Genomic DNA, 22,852 nt, shown 5'->3' with positions numbered 1-22,852 from the left:
TGGAGGGGTCCAGCTCACATTAGCTGAGGGGGCTATAGAGGAGGAGGGGGGCTGGGTTTTGGTGAACTTGTACTTTAAAGGTTTTCCTATCCCCAGGAAACATCCAGCCTTAATCTCCCGCCCTCTTCTTTAGCTCCGCCCCCCACTCTTCTATCATTGGCTGTCGGAGCGCAGAGGCCACGCGCTCTTAGGACAGCTCGCTTCCGAGATTGGCTTAGACGGCCAGTCGGTCAGGGAATGGAGGGCGTGGTTTAGCGGTGGGTTGCGTAGCAGCACCGCTGTGAGACCGGTGGTGGCGTCAGCGCCTGTCAGGGGGAGCGGAGTGTCGGGGGTCCGTAGGCTCCCTGCCCCGGGAGAGGCGGCGTCCGCTCCACTGGGGTTGGGGGTTGGGTACGGTAAGTACTTTCGGGTGTCTCCGGTGCGGCGTAGAGAATGGCGTGAGTGGAGGCCGCTAGAAGTGGGTGAAGCTGCAGGCAGGTGAGGAGAACTGTGTGGTATTGTATGGTGGTGGGCACCTCAGGCCCTGTACTCATGGGGGGGGGGGAGACGGCTGACAGCTGTTGTATGTTTTGCTGACAGCTATTCATATGTACATACCTAATGAACGCAGGGTTAGAATGAATGGTGAGGGTTGGGGAAGTCCTAGGCGTTATAACCCTTCTCCTATGGGACGTTGGTTTCTAACTGAAACTACTCCATGTCTGACAGTTCTTTGGTGGAATGGATTCCTTTCCAGTGCAGGCAGTTAACTATATTTACTCATGAAATCCTAAAGTGTTATCAAACCTGAACATTTTAATATCAATTCCAGCGACTTACCTTATTCTTCAGTGAGCCAGTATAAAGATTCCCCGCAGCAGGCTTCCTCTTCTTATGGAGTGGCTCCTTTGCCCCACATAGACCCCATGGAGCCACCCTTGCATGCTAACGCCTGATACACAGACCACAGGCAGCAACAGAAGACCAGTAAAGTCCAGGAGCAAGTGAAAACATTCAGGTTGGGTTCACACTGGTGATTAAGGATGATCTCGCAGGCAGTGAGACATTTTCCCCGATGCGCGGCTGCGTAGATCGGGAAACTTCTCACTGCCTGTGATTAGCGCAGTGCCAACTTCCTAGCGGGCTCTGCACGTGGAGTGTGCGAACACGCCGGAGATCATCCTTACTGGTGATACCTGTGTGGGTTATCACATCTGAATCACAGGCAGTTCACGCTGCTCTCTGCGAACCACAAAGGGTGTCAATATAAAGTTAACGACACCCCCAGATCTGTTTGAAGAAAGCAGGGCGAACTATGGAATCAGATTGCATGGGTCTGAACACCCATGCTGTCCGATTCCATTGCGGACAAAAAAAAAAAAAAAAAAAAACCTCCACCATTTTGGTACAAATTCAATTTCAGCCGTACAAACTGTATGGCTGAATTCGCACTGCACAGACATTGCATGTGATGTGCACAGGTATGCGGTGCAAATCACATGCAATGTCTGGCATCACACAAGTGTGAACCCAGCCTTCACTATCCACCCACTCCGTGAATGTATCTTGCAGAGATGACCAAGACACTCGTTCCCTTCACCACAATTAAGATTAACCCCTTACCAAATATGAAAGATTCCCACCACAGAGATCAGCCAGGTATGTAATTAAAGTGGTCCTGAACCCACAACAGTAAAATCAATCTGTGTATGCAGTAAAGCATGCTTGTTATACTCGCTGTGGAAGGGGTTAATCCTCCCCTTCTTCCACTGCCACTATTCCATCTCCTGATAGAACAGAGCAATGGGGGCACTCTGCACATGCTCAGTTTCATATGTATCACTTGGGAGGTTGTGTGTGTGTGTGTGTGGTTTTTTTTGTTTTTTTTTCTCCTTGGGAGAGTGCATATGATCAACACTGTCCAGACACAGGGTCAGGGGTCCTGCAACCTCATAGGACACTTGGGGGAGAATGAAAACTCCTCCTACTTCAAGCTTTAAACACACTGATGGAAGTCACAAGACTGCTATATACAGCTGATGAGAAAAGGTATTTCGCAGTTTATATTTACTAAAATAATTGCATTTCCGTGTGTACTGTGGGAGACCAGATATCGTGAATACAGCGTCCTTGGTTTTACTAACACTTTAATAGACCTCCAGACAATGGCAAAAACAGGATACCAACTTCCATTTCCAACTATCAGCATGTCAGATCAGGCTGAATCCACGCTTGTAGAGAATAGAGGCCACACATAGTGTAAAACAAATTTATTTAAAACCAATAGACAGAGGCAGGGTGGATTTGATTTAAATCACTCGTAAAAATGGTTTGATTTCTAAATCCTAATTTTTAAAAAGCAATTGTCACCTCTGTCCCACAGCAGCTCCTCCTCTGACCAGCTGTTGACTCACTGACAGTCCCATTCACTTTAATGGGATGGCTGGTGATGCGGCAGTGACACAACAAGGTGAGGGACGTGGCGGCAGCAGGTGAGTGGATGCCCGCTAACAGGTGCTGTGTGATGGATCTGAAATGACAGGTGCTCTTTAAATGTAACGACTCATTCATGCTGGTAGTTTAGAATCTTTAATATTTGCAACCAAAATGAAGGTTTCCTATTTAGAATAAGCTGTCAGTAAAACAGCGATATCAGAACCAATTCAATCATACAGTCTGTAGTGTACATAGATTTGTAAAACAATGGGATAAAGGAATTTTCCTGAACTCTGTTTTATTTCATGGTTAATGTGTAATTGTGTGAATGTATCAATGCAGTGTATGTTATCGCAGCTTACAGAACTTGGATTTATTGAGTGAGTTTACCAAAAATGTAAATATTGCAAACTATACAGCTTCATGCTACACAACTAAGCTTCATTTCATGCTGAATAAACAAAATTAACAATGTATCTTAAATAGAAAACTATCTTTAGATCCATTTTTTTTTTTTTTTTAATAAATTTGATAAAAATAAAAAAATCTGCTTTAAATCAGATGTTTGTCACTTGATGTTTGTGGATTTTTTTTTTGTCTGTATACACTCATCCAGACGCTCATTGTATGTGTATACATTAACCTCCAATATTCTGATGTTTAGTGGATTCTGCTCTGTGTGCATATTTTTTTTTTTTTCTTTAACAGCGCAAAATAATAATTTTTGTATTTTTAACATTAGACTGAGCTGGCGTGATTCCTGCAGCTTTTTGTGGCACCTGAAAACATTTAGCTGAGGCCGCCAAGCCTGTCCACTCTGACAGCTGCAGCTGCTGCCGACCTATCTGTGACTGTTTGAGCAGCCACTGTTACCTGCGGTGATCGATGCTGGACGCACACAAAGTGCTATGTTAAGCAGTGATCGACACAGGTAACCGCTATCATTAATGTGTATGGGCTTAGTGGCCACAGCTAGCCACTCACAGGTGGTAAAATCAGCAAATTCCTGCCGTTGTTATTTGCACCAGTTTAAAGCTGGGAGCTCGGTATAAACTGTATGTAGCAGTACTCATACAGTATACAGCAATGTGTTCTTTCATTGAGATGGGAACTTCCCATTCCTCAGCCTGGATGGATATAGTTATGGGATGGGAAGTCCCTGTCTAGCTGGAATACAGTGCTGTATACTGTATGTAGCAGATGCTACATAGTGTGTGTTTGTTTTTGTTTTTTTTAACTCTCTTGAAGCACATCTGTTAGCCCTCATGCACACAGGCTGTTAAAAAAACGTTATGAAAACGCCAGTATCTTTGCAGTGAATTTTTTTAACTTTTTTCAGCTTTTTTCAGCGTTTTTGCAATAGCGTTTTTTAGCGTTTTTGAGCGTTTTTTCGCGTTAGCGTTTTGAGCGTTTTTCAGCGTTTTTCAGCGTTTTTCAGCGTTTTTGAGCATTTTTGAGCGTTTTTGAGCGTTTTTGAGCGTTTTTCAGTGTTAGAACGTTTTTACAGCTGAAAAACGTCTTTCAGAACGCACTGGTCCTGGGTTTTTTTTACAGCTTAAAAACTCTTATGCCACTTGCAGCTCAAAAACGCCTAGGTGGGCATGAAGCCATAGACTAACATAGACAGGCCTTTTTAAGCTGCAAAAAAAGCTCAAAAAAGCAGCTGTAAAAACGTCCATGTGCATGAGGACTTAAGCTGGCTATAGACAGATCGAAATTCAGCAGGGACTGGATACATTTTGTGGGGGACTGCCCCTATTCACCAGGTTTTGGTATGTTTTTGTGTGTGGCTGGAGGAAGCTATGTTTGTTTTCGCTCGGTAAAGGAAATTGTTTGGGCAAAGTTTGGCCCAAGTGCACTATTTAAAGTCATAGAAAAACCCGGAGTTAGGCTTTAGTAGGTATGCAGTTAGATGTCAGTTTTTTGTAGAGCTGCACGATTCTGGCCAAAATGAGAATCGCAATTTTTTTGCTTAGAATAAAAAGATCACGATTCTCTCACGATTCTCGAGATGTAAAATCTTTCACAATATACAAAAAAATGGCCTAACTTAACTGGTTAGGTTTTTTTTTTTTTTTTTTTCCCTCATTAAAGTCATTTTTATTAAATTTGCATTTGAAAGACCGCTGCGCAAATACAGTGTGACATAAAATATTGCAACAACCACCATTTTATTCTCTAGGGTGTCTACTAAAAAAAAAATATAGAATGTTTGGGGGTTCTAAGTAATTTTCTAGCAAAAAAAAAAAAAAATGATTTTAACTTGAAACCAACAAATGTCAGAAAAAGGTTTAGTGTTTAAGTGGTTAAACTATTTTCACTCACACACAATCTATTCCATTGACAAATTGTTACAATGTTTATACTTAAGTTCAACTGATAAAGAATGTTTTGTTTCTTGGCAGACTGCCCGTATTTTTCTCTTCCTTTCTTTTGAGGGCTGTGGCTTCAGAGGAGCAGAGAATTCTTTGCATAGAAAGAATTGTAAAACACTTTAGTCAAGATCGCGATAACGATTCTTAACGATTAATTGTGCAGCTCAAGTTTTTTGCATTTAAATCTATTCTTGAACAGAACAAAATAACGGCTGAAATTTTTTTTCCAAATAGCTGTGAATTTCAACAGTCTCAGTCTTAGAGGTTGTACATCGCGGGGGGGGGGGAACAAACCTTGCAAAACAAAGGCCATAATGGGTTAGTATGTATCGCATACTAGCTCGTTCTAAAATACTTACCTTTAGAATGCCCTGAATTGGCATTGGCCTGAGTACAGCCAGACATCTTCCGGGTTTGCAGCTCCGGCGTTGTAATTGGCCGGAGCCGTGATTACACCACTCCCACGCATGCACGCGGGAGCTGCCAGTCACAGCACAGCTACTGAAGAAACGTCACCAGCGGCCCGTTACTTCACTGCGCAGATGACGTCAGCAGCAACGCATATACTGAATATCTCCTAAACTGCAAGTTTAGGAGATATTCAAGGTACCTAGAGAAGCCTTGTTCTAGGCTTACCTCCTGTAGGTAAAATTTGGTGTAACAGGGCTTACAACCACTTTAAAGTGCATGCAAGAGCAAAAAATGGAAGATTGTGAACAGACAGGCATTTTTATTGCCAAAGGAAACTTTCAATATCTCTTCTAAAATAAAATACTTTCCTGTTCACCCCTGCAGAACGTACGTCAAGCATGCGCAGCTCAGTTTACATTCCTCCACAGATTGCACTCCTGTGTAGGTGTGATAGTGATGTCATCTCATGCCAGCCAATCAAAACGGCTGAAGATCTACACCTGTAAGAACCTGGGGGGAAGATTAAGGTATAAGGGGGGAGGTGCTGCGCTAACCAGAAGAAAGCTGTAAATCTCTGTCTGGTCAATTAATAAAATGACATAAAATAGCATAATAAATCGCATAAATAAGTGTTGACGCTAAAAAACATTCAAGTCTTAATAATCAGCATCATGTGTATGTGAAAAAAAAGTGCATAAAAAATCCTTTTCAATTGGTATATACTAAATGACAAAAAAATCACATATTAAATCGCATAAATAAGTGTTGACACTAAAAACATATAAATCTAGATAATCAGGTGTTGGTGCACAAAGGGACATAAACACTACTTCATGTGAATAATTCTCAATAAAAATACATAGAATAAATCAGAAATAACCATCAAAAACATATCCTTATAAATGGTGCAAAACGTACAAAGTGCCAGTGCTTAAAGGTGATCTAGATATCGCAAATAAAACACATCAATCCAACGCAATATGGATAATAAATAATATAAATAAATGTCCCAATAATAGTGATATAAAATATATTGTGCTGGCCTGCGAAACAAATGACCAATGACATGCCAGTAAGTGCAGCAAACTTAAAGTGCCAGTGTAAAAGTCATTGAAGGTGCATTCTGGTGTATTCAACAAAACAACAGTGGGGTGTCTGGGATGCAATTCACTCAGTGTCCTCTTCGTGCATAAAACACTAATGTAAGCAGTGGCCCCTTACCTAGCGGTGCTAGGTCAACCGCAAGAATTGTAGCTAAAACGCCAGGTCCTGAGCCTCAATCGCGTCCCTATATCCACGCTTGCCGGTGTTGGGTTATCCTAATGGCAGCCGATTACAAGTGGCTATGGTCCTATCAGGGGTCCTGGACCAGCGCGGATCCTAGCTCAACCTCCACATCTCAGGTATGTATGTACAGGAATATGCAGGACAAAGGTACTTGATAGTGAAGTATGTATTAACCAGGTAATGCTTTATTAAAAATCTTTAAGTAGATGTACTCACATAAAAACAATGCAGAGCAAACCTCTCTCCTACGAGCAGCGAACTCGTTTTGTGTCTAGCAATGTGAAACAGCCTATTCTGTCCCTACGCGTGTCATCACCGATCACGTGACTTCTTGATCCCCTGAAGAAGTCACGTGATCGGTGATGACACGCGTAGGAACGGAATAGGCTGTTTCACGTTGCTAGACACAGAACGAGTTCGCTGCTCGTAGGAGAGAGGTTTGCTCTGCATTGTTTTTATGTGAGTACATCTACTTAACCACTTCAATACCGGGCCAATTCTGACATTTCTCTCCTACATGTAAAAATCATCATTTTTTTTGCTAGAAAATTACATAGAACCCCCAAACATTTGTATATGGTTTTTTTTTTAAGCAAAGACCCTAGAGAATACAATGGCGGTTGTTGCAACTTTTTATCTCACACAGTATTTGCGCAGGAATTTTTCGAACGCGTTTTTTTGGGGGAAAAAAACTGTTTTGTGTTTAAAAAAACAAAACAAAACAGTAAAGTTAGCCCAATGTTTTTGCATTTTGTGAAAGATGAAGTTACGCCGAGTAAATAGATACCTAACATGTCACGCTTCAAAATTGCACACGCTCGTGGAATGGCGCCAATGTTCGGTACTTAAAAATCCCCATAGGCAACGCTTGAAATTTTTTTACTGGTTACATGTTTTGAGTTACAGAGGAGGTCTAGGGCCAAAATTATTGCTCTCGCTCCAACGTTCGCGGCGATACCTCACATGTATGGTTTGAACACCGTTTTCATATGTGGGCGGGACTTACGTATGCGTTCGCTTCTTCGTGCGAGCACACGGGGACAGCGGCGCTTTAAAATTTTTTTTTTTTTTAATTTTATTTTGACACTTTTTTGAAAAAAAAAAAAAAAAAATTGATCACTTTTATTCATATTACAAGGAATGTAAACATCCCTTGTAATAGCAATATGACATGTCAGGTGCTCTTAATAGTGAGATATGGGGTCAATAAGACCCCATATCTCACCACTAGGCTGGGAAGCCTGAAATAAAAAAAAAAAAAAAAAAAACGATCGCCGCTTCCCAGCCGAAGCTGCGCCGTTTTTTTGAATGGAGAGGCCGGGCGTGACGTTATAACATCGCGCCCAGCCTCCGACGATCATAGACTCCGGGGACCATCTGGTCCGCCGGAAATCTCTATGATCTACATCCGGCGCCGGCGGATCCACTCTCCGCCTCACCGATCGTAACGGTGAGTCGGAGCAAGCACCGGAGGGCGGCGGGGGGGGACGTCCCCTCTCGCCTCCCATAGGAACGATCAAGCGGCGGAACGGCCGCTATAATCGTTCCTATGGTGTAGAGATTCACCGGCTGAAACCGGCAATATCTGAATGATGTCTGTAACTACAGGCATCATTCAGATATACCCGCCCAAAGCCCAGGATGTCATATGATGTCCGTGGGCTGGAAGTGGTTAAAGATTTTTAATAAAGCATTACCTGGTTAATACATACTTCACTATCAAGTACCTTTGTCCTGCATATTCCTGTACATACATACCTGAGATGTGGAGGTTGAGCTAGGATCCGCGCTGGTCCAGGACCCCTGATAGGACCATAGCCACTTGTAATCAGCTGCCATTAGGATAACCCAACACCGGCAAGCGTGGATATAGGGACGCGATTGAGGCTCAGGACCTGGCGTTTTAGCTACAATTCTTGCGGTTGACCTAGCACCGCTAGGTAAGGGGCCACTGCTTACATTAGTGTTTTATGCACGAAGAGGACACTGAGTGAATTGCATCCCAGACACCCCACTGTTGTTTTGTTGAATACACCAGAACTTGCTTTTGCACCTTCAATGACTTTTACACTGGCACTTTAAGTTTGCTGCACTTACTGGCATGTCATTGGTCATTTGTTTCGCAGGCCAGCACAATATATTTTATATCACTATTATTGGGACATTTATTTATATTATTTATTATCCATATTGCGTTGGATTGATGTGTTTTATTTGCGATATCTAGATCACCTTTAAGCACTGGCACTTTGTACGTTTTGCACCATTTATAAGGATATGTTTTTGATGGTTATTTCTGATTTATTCTATGTATTTTTATTGAGAATTATTCACATGAAGTAATGTTTATGTCCCTTTGTGCACCAACACCTGATTATCTAGATTTATATGTTTTTAGTGTCAACACTTATTTATGCGATTTAACATGCAATTTTTTTTTTTTTTTTGTCATTTAGTATATACCAATTGAAAAGGATTTTTTATGCACTTTTTTCACATACACATGATGCTGATTATTAAGACTTGAATGTTTTTTAGTGTCAAAACTTATTTATGCGATTTATTATGCGATTTTATGTCATTTTATTAATTGACCACAGACAGATTTACAGCTTTCTTCTGGTTAGCGCAGCACCTCCCCCCTTATACCTCAGTTTGATTTTGGGCTTATGTCTGACCCTTGCTTCGGTGCATGCAGCTGTCCAGTCGCATACGTGCGTTTTTTACTATTTTTCTGAGTTCTTGTTTTCTTTTCTTTTTCCAATTGGGTAGCGCAGGAATATTCTTATTACATTTCACCGGGGGGAAGATTGTCAATGGGCCCCGTGGGCATTGGATCTTTTGGAGCTTAGGTGAGTATTTTGGTTTCTTTAGTTCTGGTTTTCATTGTCTCTAATATGATATAAAGTCATGTACAGGGATGTTCATTCTTCTAATAATGTGACTTTGATGTGTCTGTCTAGTCAGAAATTAAAGGCCTCATGCAGGTGCACAGGCACCATAAAAAGGGCATTATCTTTGTGCCTAGGAGTTATATGTGTTCATGCTTAGCCTGTAAAAATCAGCAATAGGCTGACAGACGCCACTGTATGTACAGCAGCAGATGACTGGCCCTGGACGCAAATTGTCTGCTTCCAGTACTGCTTATCTGTCCCTTTAGGGCTCATTTACACTTGCTTTTACTTCAACACACTTTAAAGCACCTACTGATTCAAAGTGCATTTTTGATGCTTTTTTGAAGCTTGGCAGATGCCCTGTGTGTTTTATATCATACCTGCAATTTCTCCAGAACAAAGTGCATCTAAAGCTGAATTAATGCCTCTCCAAAAGCTTCAGGTGCTTCAAGCGACCTTTGTCATAGACTTATATGGAGGCTTTGAAGCACCAAAGTGATCTGGGATACATTTTTTGAAGTGAAGCAAACCCCAAGGTGTAAACAGGACTGTGGGGTATCCATTTTATTTAGTGACCGGGGCTTTGACTGGCGTTCAGGGAGCTTTAAAAAAAAGCGTGTTTGAAGCAACTGTAAACGAGCCCTTACTCTGATATAACTGCTCAGATGTGCAGGTAAATGCGTAGAGCTGCAGCCTGTCATTGATTTTGTATGGTCTGTTGGCCATGGCTATATTTAAACGCCTGTGACTCCTGGGCACAGAGATTATGCTTCTTTGTGCACTCTGGCCAAGTGACAGAGGAACTTCAACCATGCCCACAAAAAATCATTTTCGGTTACCACACACCTTTTGATGGATGTATATCCTGGGTAAGCATACTCTTAAGCCCTGAAAATCCTTCATTGTCCTTTTTGCCTCCATTGCTCTAGTAAACAAACGCATGATTCTGCATTTTTTGTTTTCGGCAGAGAGACCTTTATGCAATAAATATTTATTGGATGCAGCAGGGTTATTTTATCACATGGTAATCCTATGCTGCCCTGATTGTCACAAAAAATTGTGATTAATATTCTATTAATACTCCTGCCAACATCTATGTGTTTTCCTAGATGGTTTATCTGACAGAACCTGTACTTTACAATTTGTAGAAATGATTGGATGTTATTACTGGCATGGTTGATTATAGCTGTTGCTGTCTAGTTGTTCAGATTCCTCTTCTCTAGTGAGGCTCCTCAGTGCTGGTGGTAGGTTTACACTAGTCGGGTAAACCCCGCCCCTTTGTCTACTGTAGCAGCAGGACTGAATGACAGCTCTGCTTCTCCCTAGGCTGCTTTGGAGCCAGCAAATGACAGATCCAGGATGTCATGGAATGCCCCCCCCCCCCCCTTTACTTTAGCGGCGGGGAGAACTGACAATGTAACTTGGTGCCGGCAAGTGACCGGTCCTCTGTCTACACCAGTGTTTCTCAATTCCAGGCCTTAACGGGTCATGTTTTCAGGCTTACCATTATTTTGCACAGGTGTTTTGATCAGTTTCACTGCCTTAGTAATTACCACAGCTGCTTCAGCTGAGGAAAAACATGACCTGTTGGTGCGCCTTGAGGACTGGAATTGGGAAACGCTGGTCTACACACTCCCCCTGCTGACAAGTGAGGTCCTCTGTCTACACACTGCCCCCCTCTGCTGTTTACATTCTGCTGTCAGTGGGGAATTCCCCGCTGACAGCAAAGGTGAGTCACTGGTTGTTAGGAGCCAGCACCGCCAACCAATGCAAAAACGGACTATTTGTCTGTTGACATCTGTTTAGGGGATATGTATGTATGTATATACATATACGCGCATGTTAACGAAGGTAGATGTCATCAACAGTTGATCATTCGCTTGCCCATAGAAATGCATTGGTGTCCGTTTTTCATCCATCAACGGAAGGAGGAAAGACATACGGAACACCTGTGTGAAAGGGGCCTAAAACCTAGAAGCTGATCGGTTACTGCGCACAGCTACAACATTTTTAGTTAATTTGCCTCTGTCTGCCTAATCAGAACGAAATGTTGTGTTTTCTCCTTTTTTTTTTTTTTTTTTTTCTTTCTTTGTAAGAGCACCCCCCAAATCTTTCTTATCAGATTCTCAGCTGTAGCCACAAGTCCAATCCCTGTGTAAGCTCCATGTCAGATGGTGACCTGGTTTACTCAGGGTTAACCTCTCCATTGTTCTGTGACAGTGTTTGGAACTGGTGATTGGCTGCACATGTTTGAGCTCTGGATCCCGGGGACAAGTTTACATGCTCCTTTATACATTGGACAAGGTATTTATTGTGGGTTTCAACAGGTGCGTTATAGTGGGTCACGAGTCTGACAAAAGACTGGGCTTTGCTCTATATAGATGGAGGTGTGGCCATACTCTGATCGCAGCTTGACCATCACCGCTCTGTGTGGACCAGAAAACTGAGTGATCAACTGCAGCCATCTAGGTGAGTGTGTTTTTGTTGTGGTGTGTTTTTTTTTTTTTTTTAATTTTATTTTTCTGCCAAAGCCCTTCATGACATTTAAAATGGCACTTTTTTGCTAGTGTATAAGGTGCTCTAATTTATTTTTTTTAAAGTAGTGGCAACAATCGGTTCTGTTTTTGTATCCCAAATTTTTTTTTTTACATTTTCATTTTTTTACAAAAAAATGAACAAGGTATGAAATGCCTTGTGAAGATGGCTCAGATTTTTAAAAACCTTTTAAAATACGTTTTGTTCAGAAATGATCTAAAAGGCAATCCTTCCTTCCTTCCTCTTCTCTTTTTTTTTTTTTTTGTGTAGCAGCATGCCTCCATTTCATTCATGCTGAAATCAACTTCCTTGTGCTGAATGAGGAATGTGTAAGCTAAAGACGAGTGAGAGCACATGCCTTATTAATACCACTGTGCCTTGTATTTTAAGGGCTAAGTTCACCTTTAGGGCCGGTTCACACTGGTGCGATGTCAGATCGGATGTGATTCACTCCACACTGCAGTGAAAATCGCATGTGATCTCTGTGATGCGATTTCAGCCATACAGATCGTATGGCTCAATTCGCATCAAACTCGCACAGGACCCTTTTTTTTTTTTTTTTTTTTTTTTGTCCGCAGCAGAATCGGATCTCATGGGTGCGATCCGATTCCTGTCTGAGTTTGCAAATCCCACTGCGATATGCAAACTGATTTGTGGGGGGGTGTCATTAACTTTTACCTGACACTCCCAGCAATTTGCATAGGGCAGTGTGAACTGCCGCCGGTAAACATGCGATACAGGAACCCGCAGTGGATTCGCAGGGTTTCCCGCATTGCAGCAGTGTGAACCCTCAAGGAAAACAATGCTCATGTTTTTGCCTGTTCCTCTTTAGGGGCTTTCAGTTGGAGAGCTGGAGGAAGTGTGATTGGACTAGGAGTGTCGCGATTATTGCTCTTGTATTACGTTAAGAAATACTAGTCCATCTGTGCAGTGGCAGACATGACTTCTTCACAGATCTGTGAATGATGCAGTTGAGCGTTTGGAGCTCCACACAGCTGTGCAAAAGTCACAGCTGCTGCAGGGGAGAATGGGGGTGAAAGGGGGGTTCAGGGCCTGCTGAACAACATGTTACACACTGAGTATGGGTTGTACAGGGCGCCAAAGATGGGTCCTGGATGGCAGGTGTATTTCCCCACTATTTGTGTTGTGGTCCCTTTTTTTTTTTTTTTTTTTAGGAAGATGGTTTGAAGTCATTGTTGAGTACTCAGCAGTTATAGGGTGAGGGATTCTGGGGTAGTCTGTTTGATGAAGAGAGAACTAGTTTTCAGTATTCTATGGATTGCCAAGTCCTCATTAGGGACACTGAATTTGGAGGTTCAAAGAGCTATTCAGGTGGGAAAGAATCTCCAAACCCTGACTACAGGGACTTGGGTCCTAAAGAGGTTAACCCCTCTGTGTATGAGTCCAAAAAAGGGGAAAAAAACACCCATCACCAGTCTGAGGGAGTGAGAAGCTGTACACATTTAGGAGCAGAAGTGTTGAAATGTTTGTGGCTGATATGGTTAAGCTGCTGGTGGCCTGGCTGTTGCGACCCCCCCCCCCCCCCCCCCCCCCCCCCCGAGCAGTCATGGACTTCAGCCCTGCATGGACAAGGTTTTTGTGGGCGGACTATTTTGTCTTTCTGTGCTAAATAAAGCTACTTTAAAAAAAAAAAAAAAAAAAAAAAGGTTTCACTGTAGTATTTTCGCTGGATTAAAAGTGTGGATCTGAAACCTTGTCTTCAGAGAAATAGTGGACTGTCTGGGTGTGAAAGATTTTAGCTCGTTGGCCAACCTACTGCCAATTTTGTTGCCATTGGCGTAGATTTTTCTGTGTCGTCCACTTCAGATGATCCACCTTTTCAGTCCAGCAAAGATTCCGGTCTGTTCGCTCCCGTTGCACTGCAGATCTAGTTTGATTAGATGGGCAACTTTTGAAGAGTTCCATCGTGGCAGCAAGATCAAATTCCTATCGCTTAATGCGCAAAAGCCATTCCTTACAATGTGAGGCGTAAAGGAAAGATTAAAAAAAAAAATTAAAGGTAAAATTTATTCCTTGGATATAAAATTTTTTTTTTTTTTTTTTTTTTTTTTTTTTTTGATATCCTCAACCACAGTAGGGGACAACATTGAGCCAAGAAGAAAGCAAGGCAAGAGTGACTAGAATCGAGTTAAAGTTGGACCTGGGGGGTAGTAAGCGTAGATGTGGACGTGACCTGTGGTAAATTGTCTGCGGACAAATACATGGTCAGGGTGGGAGAGACTAATGGGGGGGGGGGGGGGGGCTGAGAATGATTGGTATAGGCTCTATTGATGAGATGGGAGTTCTCTCCATGTGTCAGCTAGATAACTTGGAGGTGACTTTGCTGAAGAGATCTGGTTGAGTTTAGTATTAAGCATCAGATTGGAGTCACCACATAGTAGCAATGTCCCCATTGCATGAGTTTGGTGCAATGAGAAAGAAACTGTGTCATCTGCAGGTTCGCTGTAAACTTTTGTGCCCACATACCATGCTTTGTACTTCCAAGTTTAAACTGTATTCAATACCGATTGAGCTACAATTGTCCTGTAAGAGCTAGGGGTGCACCGAATGGGAAATTTTGGTGTGGAAAATGACAGTTCCAAAAAAAACTATATATATATATATATATATATATATATATATATATATATATATATATATATATATATATATATAATATATATATATATATATTTTATTCGACTTTTTAATTTAATATGAATTTTATTTTTGGCCATTTATTGGCACCTTTTTAGTGCAAGAAAGGTCAAGAAAAAATGCAGTCCTCAGTCTCTAACCATCTCTTGTATCATGTCCTCAGTCTCTCAATTATAATTTTTATTCAACTTCAGAAGAGGGTAAAGCTCCAGTACAACAGCATATACGTACAGATGTGGCAATGCATGAGGACGCAGCCTCTATCAATATGAAAATGAATGAGGACGCAGCCTCTATCAATGTAAATATTTGTAATTCTAACATTTTTAATTATTTTAACGGTGATATACAATCAAAATGCTTTTTACTGTAATGCTATATAATTGGGTAGGGCCTTCCCTCTCCATTTCCAATTTTCATATCAAAAATTTGAGAATAGATGGTTCAGGAAAAAAGGAAAGGGAAAGAAGAGGGATAGCGTAGAAGGGAAGACAAGAGAAAGAATGGTAGTAGGAAGTAGAAAAGGGAAGGAATCTAAAGGAAGGAGAGGGAGGTTGTAAGAGAGCAGAAGGGACAGGGAAGCAGGAGGGGGGGAATGGGATGAGGAGGCACATGGAGGCAGCGGACGCGCCCGTCTGAGCCGCAGGGAGCCACCCACACCTTCAGACCGTACTGACCGACTTTTCCCACCATCAATCCCTCAAAAAGGGGAATATGCTAAACAGATGTGCTATTTCCCAGGAGGGTCTGACCCTTGTCTGAGAATAATAAACATATTCCACTTGGTCCAAGTCTTGGTGAACCGTTCATTTCGGTGTCAGGCCGTGAGAACGAGATCCTCCATTCCCCCCCCCCCCCCCCCCTTTTTTTTTTTTTGATATCCTCTACTTTTCTAACCCACATACCAACAGTAGGAGCCTGTGTGGACTTCCACAATAAGGGAATGCACACTTTTTGGCGGTGTCAAACAGGTTTTTTTTGTAAGCCCTAGTGGGCATGTGGGAGGCATGGAGTAGGAAGAAGGCTGGGTCCGCCAAAATGGGGCGCTCAGTGAAATTCTGTGCCGTATGTTGGATCGTCTTCCAGAATTGCTCCAAAATGGGGCAGGTCCAAAAGATATGGAGGAATGTCCTCAGTCTCTAACCATCTTGTGTATCATGTCCTCAGTCTCTAACCATCTCGTGTATCATGTTCCTCCCTCTCTAACCACCTCGTGTATCATGTCCTCCCTCTCTAACCATCTCGTGTATCATGTCCTCCCTCTCTAACCATCTCGTGTATCATGTCCTCCCTCTCTAACCATCTCGTGTATCATGTCCTCAGTCTCTTACTTAAACACACTGCTAAATAGTATTAGCAAAATTTCCATTTGGTGCAACCCTAGCAGACATGATAGAGGAGATGGTCAGAGACTGCAGACATGATACAAAAGATCAGATGCAGCCCGCATGTGCAGTGTGCCCGGATCAGAGTGGCGATCTCCATGTGCCACGGAGCTGGATTTAAATTGCCAGGGCTGCAGTAACAATGTCCCGCCTCCTGTGATCACGTAACTGATTCAGTGTCCCGCCATTGGATCTGTGTGCTGTCTATCACAGGAGGCAGGACATTGTTACTGCAGTCCATGCAGTTCAGCTCCGTGACACAAGGAGGCAGGGGAGGACTGGGGCATGCCAGGATGACCGACCCCCCCCCCCCCCCCAAATGGATGGGCAGCACCTGGGGCAGGCCCCGCCCCCTTTCCGGCTTCCATTATCTTTTTTTTTTTTTTTTCTTTCGGCCGATACTGAAAAAAACATTTTCGGGCGATTTAAATTTCGGTGGCCGAAATTTCGGTGCACCTCTAGTAAGAGCACCAGGGTACGCAAATCTGTGACATCAATAAAAAAATAGTGCAACACATGTCAATATGGCAGTGGGGTAGAAAGGAAAGGGGAGGTTGGGGTTAAGTCAGGAAGGGGCAGGGGTTAGGATGGGAGTGGGGAGAGGGCTGAGGGAAAGGGTAAAGAAGAGCTTTAGGTTGAGGAGGGTACGAGGGGTTATTCTCAGGCCTGGTTCACACATATGCATCTTTTTAGTGCCTTTTCAGTTTTGCAGAAACACACTACAGTCCATTTAACATGGTTTCCTATGGATGTAATTCACATCTGTGCATTTTATGGAAAGAGCCAGGAGTTTTCTTTTCTGGTTTTTGGTTTCATAGACTTCAGTGGTTTAAAGATGTGTATTGAAAAAACACAAAATGCACCTGCAATATGCAACCTGCACAAGTGTGCCTTAAACCTAGTATAACGGATCTGTGGGGCAGTGAGTCATTTCCAACAACCTCATTATGGGTTCAAGTGCCCACGCTTAAATTTATGGACTAAAAAAGGGGCTAGGAGGAGACCCCCATGTACTGGAGAAACAGAAAAAAAATGCAAACTGCTTTGGGGTAGTGGCATGTAAGGAATTATTGAACAAAATCAGACAACACACTATGGGGTTGATTTTACTAAAACTGGAGAGTGCAACATCTGGTGCAGCTGTTCATGGTAACCAATCAGCTTGTTCAATTAAGCTTTAACAAAAAAACAGGATGCTGATTGATTTCTCTGCTAAAGGGACTAGAAGTAATAAAACCGTGAGATCATGTAGTCACAAACAATATATATAATGCAAGGGAAAATTAAGGTAATGTTCCTGGGTGCAGGAAGGAACCATTGTTGTACAACCGCTGGCAAAAATTATGGAATCACCAGTCCCTGAGGATGTTCCTTCAGTTGTTGGTTGTAGAAAAAAAGCAGATCACAGACATGGCCAAAAACTAAAGGCATTTCAAATGGCAACTTTCTGGCTTTAAGAAACCCTAAAAGAAATCAAGAAAAATAATTGTGGTGGCCAGTAACAGTTAGATTTAAAGAACAAGCACAGGGAAAAAATTATGGAATCGCTCAATTCTGAGGAAAAAATTATGGAATCACCCTGTAAATTTTCATTACTAACACCTGCATCAGATTAAATCTGCTTGTTAGTATGTAGGTAAAAAGGAGTGATCACACACAAATGGGAGGAAACTGGAGTCAACATCTGTGACCGAACTGTAAGAAACCGCCTAAAGAAAATGGGATTTACATACAGAAAAGCTAAAAGAAAGCCATCTCTAACACCTAAACACAAACAAACAAGGTTACAATGGGCTAAGGAAAGGCAATCGTGGACTTTGGATGAAAGTCATATTCAGTGATGAATCTCGAATCTGCATTGGGCAATGTGATGATGCTGGAACTTTTGTTTGGTGCCGTTCCGTTTATGCAGACGACTGAAGAAAGCATGCAAATTTCCACAGTCAATTATGATATGGGGCTGCATGTCAGGTAAAGGCACTGGGGAGATGGCTGTCATTAAATCTTCAATAAATGCACAGGTTTGCATTGAAATTTTGGACACTTTTCTTATCCCATCTATTGAAAGGATGTTTGGGGATGATATCATTTATCAAGATAATGCATCTTGCCATAGAGCAAAAACTGTAAAAAAATTCCTTGAAGAAAGACACATAAGGTCATTGTCATGGCCTGCAAACAGTCCGGATCTCAATCCAATTGAAGATCTGTGGTGGAAGTTAAAGAAAATGGTCCATGACAAGGCTCCAACCTGCAAAGATGATTTGGCAACAGCAATCAGAGAAGGCTGGAGCCAGATTGATGAAGAGTACTGTTTATCACTCATTAAGTCAATACCTCAGAGACTGCAAGCAGTTATAAAAGCCAGAGGTGGTGCAACAAAGTACTAGTGATGTGTTGGAGTGTTATTTTGTTTGTTTTTCATGATTCCATAATTTTTTCCCTTAGAGTTGAGTGATTCCATAATTTATTCCCTGTGCTTGTTATATAAATCTAACTGTTACTGGCCACCACAATTTTATTTTTCTAGATTTCTTTTAGTGTTTCTTAAAGCCAGAAAGTTGCCATTTGAAATGCCTTTAGTTTTTGGCCATGTCTGTGATCTGCCTTTTTTTTTTTTTTTTTTTTCTACAACAATAAACAACTGAAGGAACATCCTCAGGGACTGGTGATTCCATAATTTTTGCCAGGGGTTGTAGTAGGCACTCTGCGACTGGAGAGTTCCACCAGTAATAATGCATGGCACCTCAGGAAGGCAGAATGTGATTTACTTGCTTCCTTGCAGTACAGACATCAAAGGATACTGGTGTTCCCAGCCCACAGCCAAATGGGCACAACAAAGGTGTGGTTTAAAAATCGCCAGAAATGGGCCATTAAAAAAAATAGTCCACCATGGTAGAGGTGGGTAGTCATCCAGCCACCTAGAAGCTGAAGGCTTGAGACCTCCTGTGTTTGGGTGCATTGCTCTTTGGGCTGAGTTTTTTGGCTTTAGCGGTCCAGGAGTGCACTGAAATTGAGATGAAGTTGATTGCTGGGATCCACAGATCTGCAGGAATCTTCAGACCCCTGGTCTGCAAGCAGTGTCAGAGTTCTTTTAAGAGTGGTTGCTTCATAATGGGTATTGTGGTAGTCGAACTGAATTTTAAAGAAGTCGTCCGCTTTATTTTTTTATATTACGTCATGATTGTAAGATCTGTAGGGGAGGGTTTTGTTTTATGGTGTGTGTGTAGTGTTTTTTGTTTTTCAAATATTTCAACTGAAAGTTAGATCCATGTCAACATGACCATAAAAAGAAACCGCAGTATTCCAGTAAATGTAGCATAAGTACAACCAAGCAATAGGGAGAATAAAGACACCAGTAATGAAACATTTTATATTGTACCTATGAGGTAATAAACAATGCCCCATGTTCATATAGGACTGGGAATTATAGCACTGGATACCCTAAGAAACAGGGACCACCTAACTTCTTTTAAAAAAAGAGTAGAAAGATAGGTGAGAGACAGACCAAGAGGGCCAGGATAAGGGAGGAGTGGAATGGTGGGAGGAAAAATAAGTTAATTCTGTGGATAGATTGGTAGTATATCTCAGCAAAGGAACCCAGTCTCTTACAAACAACACTCTATTCATCAAAAAAGAGCCTTCCCCTCTTCAGAGCAGACAAACCTACTCCACAGAGTCCAAGTTTAAGTTACATTCACGCTTATGCTGTGATGTGAGTTTTAGGTCATGTTGTGTGTCCCCCCCCCCCCCCACTTCCAAATAGGAGGAATGCAAGACTTAGCGGTGTTAAGGCGGTGACTAATAACCAATCACTTGTAAATTTTCGTTGGGATGATAGAATCATGGAGAAGAAAAAAGGCCCTATTGGGGGGGATGTAGTTTAAAATCACGGGGTAGTGCCTCGTAACACCACGGCATTCCAGAGATTGGAACCTGACTTTGAATCTGTTCAAGCTGAGGCCAGAGTTTGGTGTCACAGTGGCGGCACCAGTCAATCTCCCTAAATTGATAATACTTTTGGATATCTGGAACTGCCAATCCTCCTTGCTTTGGGAACGACAGCTGGAGATGAAGATTTGGGTGTTTATGTGCCCAGATAACGTCAATGAATAAAGATTGGGCTTGTTTGAAGTCATGCCGATACCTTCTGTTGACCGCCTCCAACATCCAAGCCAATGATATCCATGTTCAAGTGAATTCTGCAGCGGCAGGGTTCAAGTGACAGGGCAACGAGGGGAGGGATAAGGGGGACCCCTGCCTTGTCCCATTAGAAATGAAGAATGGCTTGGAGAACTCCATTAGCCTTAACTTGCGTTGTCGGTTTAGAATAGATCTTGGTAATCCAATTACGCATAGTCTCCCCAGGGCCCATGTGTCTTAAGACCTAGAACATGAACTGCCATTTCACCCGGTCAAATGCCTTCTCAGCATCCATACCCAGAAACACGCATGGGTGCAGTTCACATTAGCCACATGGATCAGAGTAAGGACCTTGACTGTGTATTATCTTGGGTTTCACAGGTCGGTAGGAACCCAACTTGGTCGAAATGTACCAGTTGTGATAGATGTTGACGTCTAGAGGCCATCTTTCACCTCTTTAGGGATAACAGAAATACGGGCCTTTAGTTTCCCTGGGAAAGACTGCCTCTGATCCAAGTGAATAAAAATGTTTTTAACTATGTAGGGGCCAAGAGTAGAGAGGGAGAGTTTGTAGTATTGTACTGTAAAGCTGTTGGGTCCTGGGGCTTTGGATGCACCTACAGCTCGCTGGAGCTCCTAGTGTGATGAGGGGCTCTAGTTCCTCTCACCTCACAAGATAATGTAGGCAAATGGGACAAGACTAGGTAGTCCTCTGAGTCTGAGAGGCAGATGGAACCAGAAGAATAGAATTCTCTATATTCTTGGAGTTGAAACTTGAGGGCTATACGTTGCCAGGGTTTGTTCCCTGAGGGATCTGGGCAGCATACAGCCACTTATTGCCTGATTCCTAGCATTGTTTCCGACAAACTTGTAATGCCGCTTTTATATTGCATCAGATCAGTGATTTGTCTGCGTAAGGTTTATTATTATTATTATTCAGGATTTATATAGCGCCAACAGTTTACGCAGCGCTTTACAATATAAAAGGGAGACAATACAGTTATAATACAATACAAAACAATAGGATTAAGAGGGCCCTGCTCAGAAGAGCTTACAATCTAATAGGGTGGGGCAGGTGGTACAAAGGTTGTAACTGGGGAATGAGCTGGTGGAAGTGGTAGGAGATTAGTTGGAGACGTGATAGGCTTTCCTGAAGAGATGAGTTTTCAGGGATTGCCTGAAGGTAGCAAGAGTAGGGGATAGCCGGATAGATGGAGGTAGCGAGTTCCAGAGGATGGGAGAGGCTCTGGAGAAATCCTGGAGACGAGCATGGGAGGAGGAGATGAGAGAGCTTGAAAGCAGGAGGTCTTGAGAAGAGCGGAGAGGTCGATTTGGGTGATATTTGGAGACAAGATTAGTGATGTAGCTTGGGGCAGAGTTGTGAATGGCTTTGTATGTTGTGGTTAGAATTTTGAATTTAATTCGCTGGGTGATTGGGAGCCAGTGTAGGGATTGAAGTAGAGGGTTGGCAGACACTGAGCGGTTGGTAAGGTGGATAAGTCTGGCAGCAGCATTCATGATAGACTGAAGAGGGGATAGCCTATGGAGCGGTAGGCCAATGAGAAGGGAGTTGCAATAGTCAAGGCGAGAGATAAGAAGGGAGTGAATGAGGAGCTTGGTGGTTTCATTTGTTAAAAAAGGGTGAATTTTAGAGATGTTACGGAGGTGAATTCTACAAACTTTTGACAGTGATTGGATTTGAGGCTGAAATGACAAGTCAGAGTCTAGGATTACACCTAGTTCCAGTGTTTGGGGATAGATCTCTGCCAAAGGGCTTTTCCACAGCCTGGCCACATACAGAGGCCCAATATGCAGGGAGCACCGTCAGTTATTCTAGGAGCATAAATCACACCTTTAGTTTCCTGACTACCTATTACATTTTTGAAGGCCCTGGAGCACCAGGACAATAGCATTACCCACAAAATGACCCAATTTTGGAAAAAAACAGTCCAATGTATATTCTATGAGGCAGAATGAGTCTTTTGAACGTATTTATTTATTTTTTACTTTCCACGGTTTCCGAAAAGTTGTCAATTTTATAAGATATTTCTAACACTTGGCATGTACATACCAAGAAGTACACCCCAAAATACATTTTGCTGAGCAAAGGGTAAAAAAAAAAAAAAAAAATTACCTGTGGTTTTAGCAGGCAGAAATACTGTCCCAGCACAGGCAAAGCATTGATCCAGATGGTCAAAGGAATTGTCCAGGCAGAGAGATGCCAAAGTATTGGTCCTGGCAGTAGGCAAGAAAATGGTCCATAAGTAGGCAGTTCAGGTGGCAAGAGGTAAGAGTTCAAGAGGCATGGCTGTTCAGGTGGCAGCAGGCAGCACTATAAGCCTTAGGGCTTCGGTCAGGTAAGACCTGAGAGTGGGTAGAGACTTCTTCCCACCCAAATCAGTTTGAAGCCTCTTTGAGAGTCTTGCCTTGGGAGGTCTGTCCTGCGTCCTGGGCACCTTCATTCTGGGACACTACAATGTCCCGGAATTGCCCCCTGGGCAAATCTGATGCCCCCTAATAAATGCTGCCTCTGTCCCTCTGCCCGGTGTACTGCTGGCCGAGACCCACGGCACTTTATTAACCCCCAGGCACTGCCTGACTCACTGCCCAAACTACTGGTTGATGGACACTGCCTGCCTGGCATCTAGCAACCAGTGACGTCATGACGAGGAGGAGAGCAGGGCCCCAGCATTCAGAGCGAGCTGTAGGAGAATCTCCTCCTTGTGCCTAAGCTCTGCCCCCTGACTCA

At 42.7% G+C, this 22,852-nt stretch overlaps 1 protein-coding gene across 3 annotated transcripts in view; it reads left to right on the top strand.

Moving 5' to 3' along the window:
- The window catches only part of RNF41 (ring finger protein 41), a 154,141-nt gene that overhangs the window by 152 nt on the left and 131,137 nt on the right, over nt 1–22,852 (top strand). The window contains exon 1 of one of the 3 annotated variants that reach the window (XM_073613987.1): nt 169–395. The exons of 1 other annotated variant lie outside the window; for it this stretch is intronic. The gene's annotated coding sequence lies outside the window, so the exon portion shown is untranslated. Of the gene's footprint in view, nt 1–168; nt 396–454; nt 478–22,852 lie in introns of those variants that run through there. One more of the 3 variants, XM_073613989.1, reaches the window with a different exon arrangement.

This window comes from Aquarana catesbeiana, linkage group LG02 (assembly GCF_042186555.1).
Source record: "Aquarana catesbeiana isolate 2022-GZ linkage group LG02, ASM4218655v1, whole genome shotgun sequence".
Lineage (NCBI taxonomy): Eukaryota > Metazoa > Chordata > Amphibia > Anura > Ranidae > Aquarana > Aquarana catesbeiana.
The sequence above is the reverse complement of the archived record's forward strand: the minus strand, read 5'-3'. Positions and strand labels throughout refer to the sequence as shown.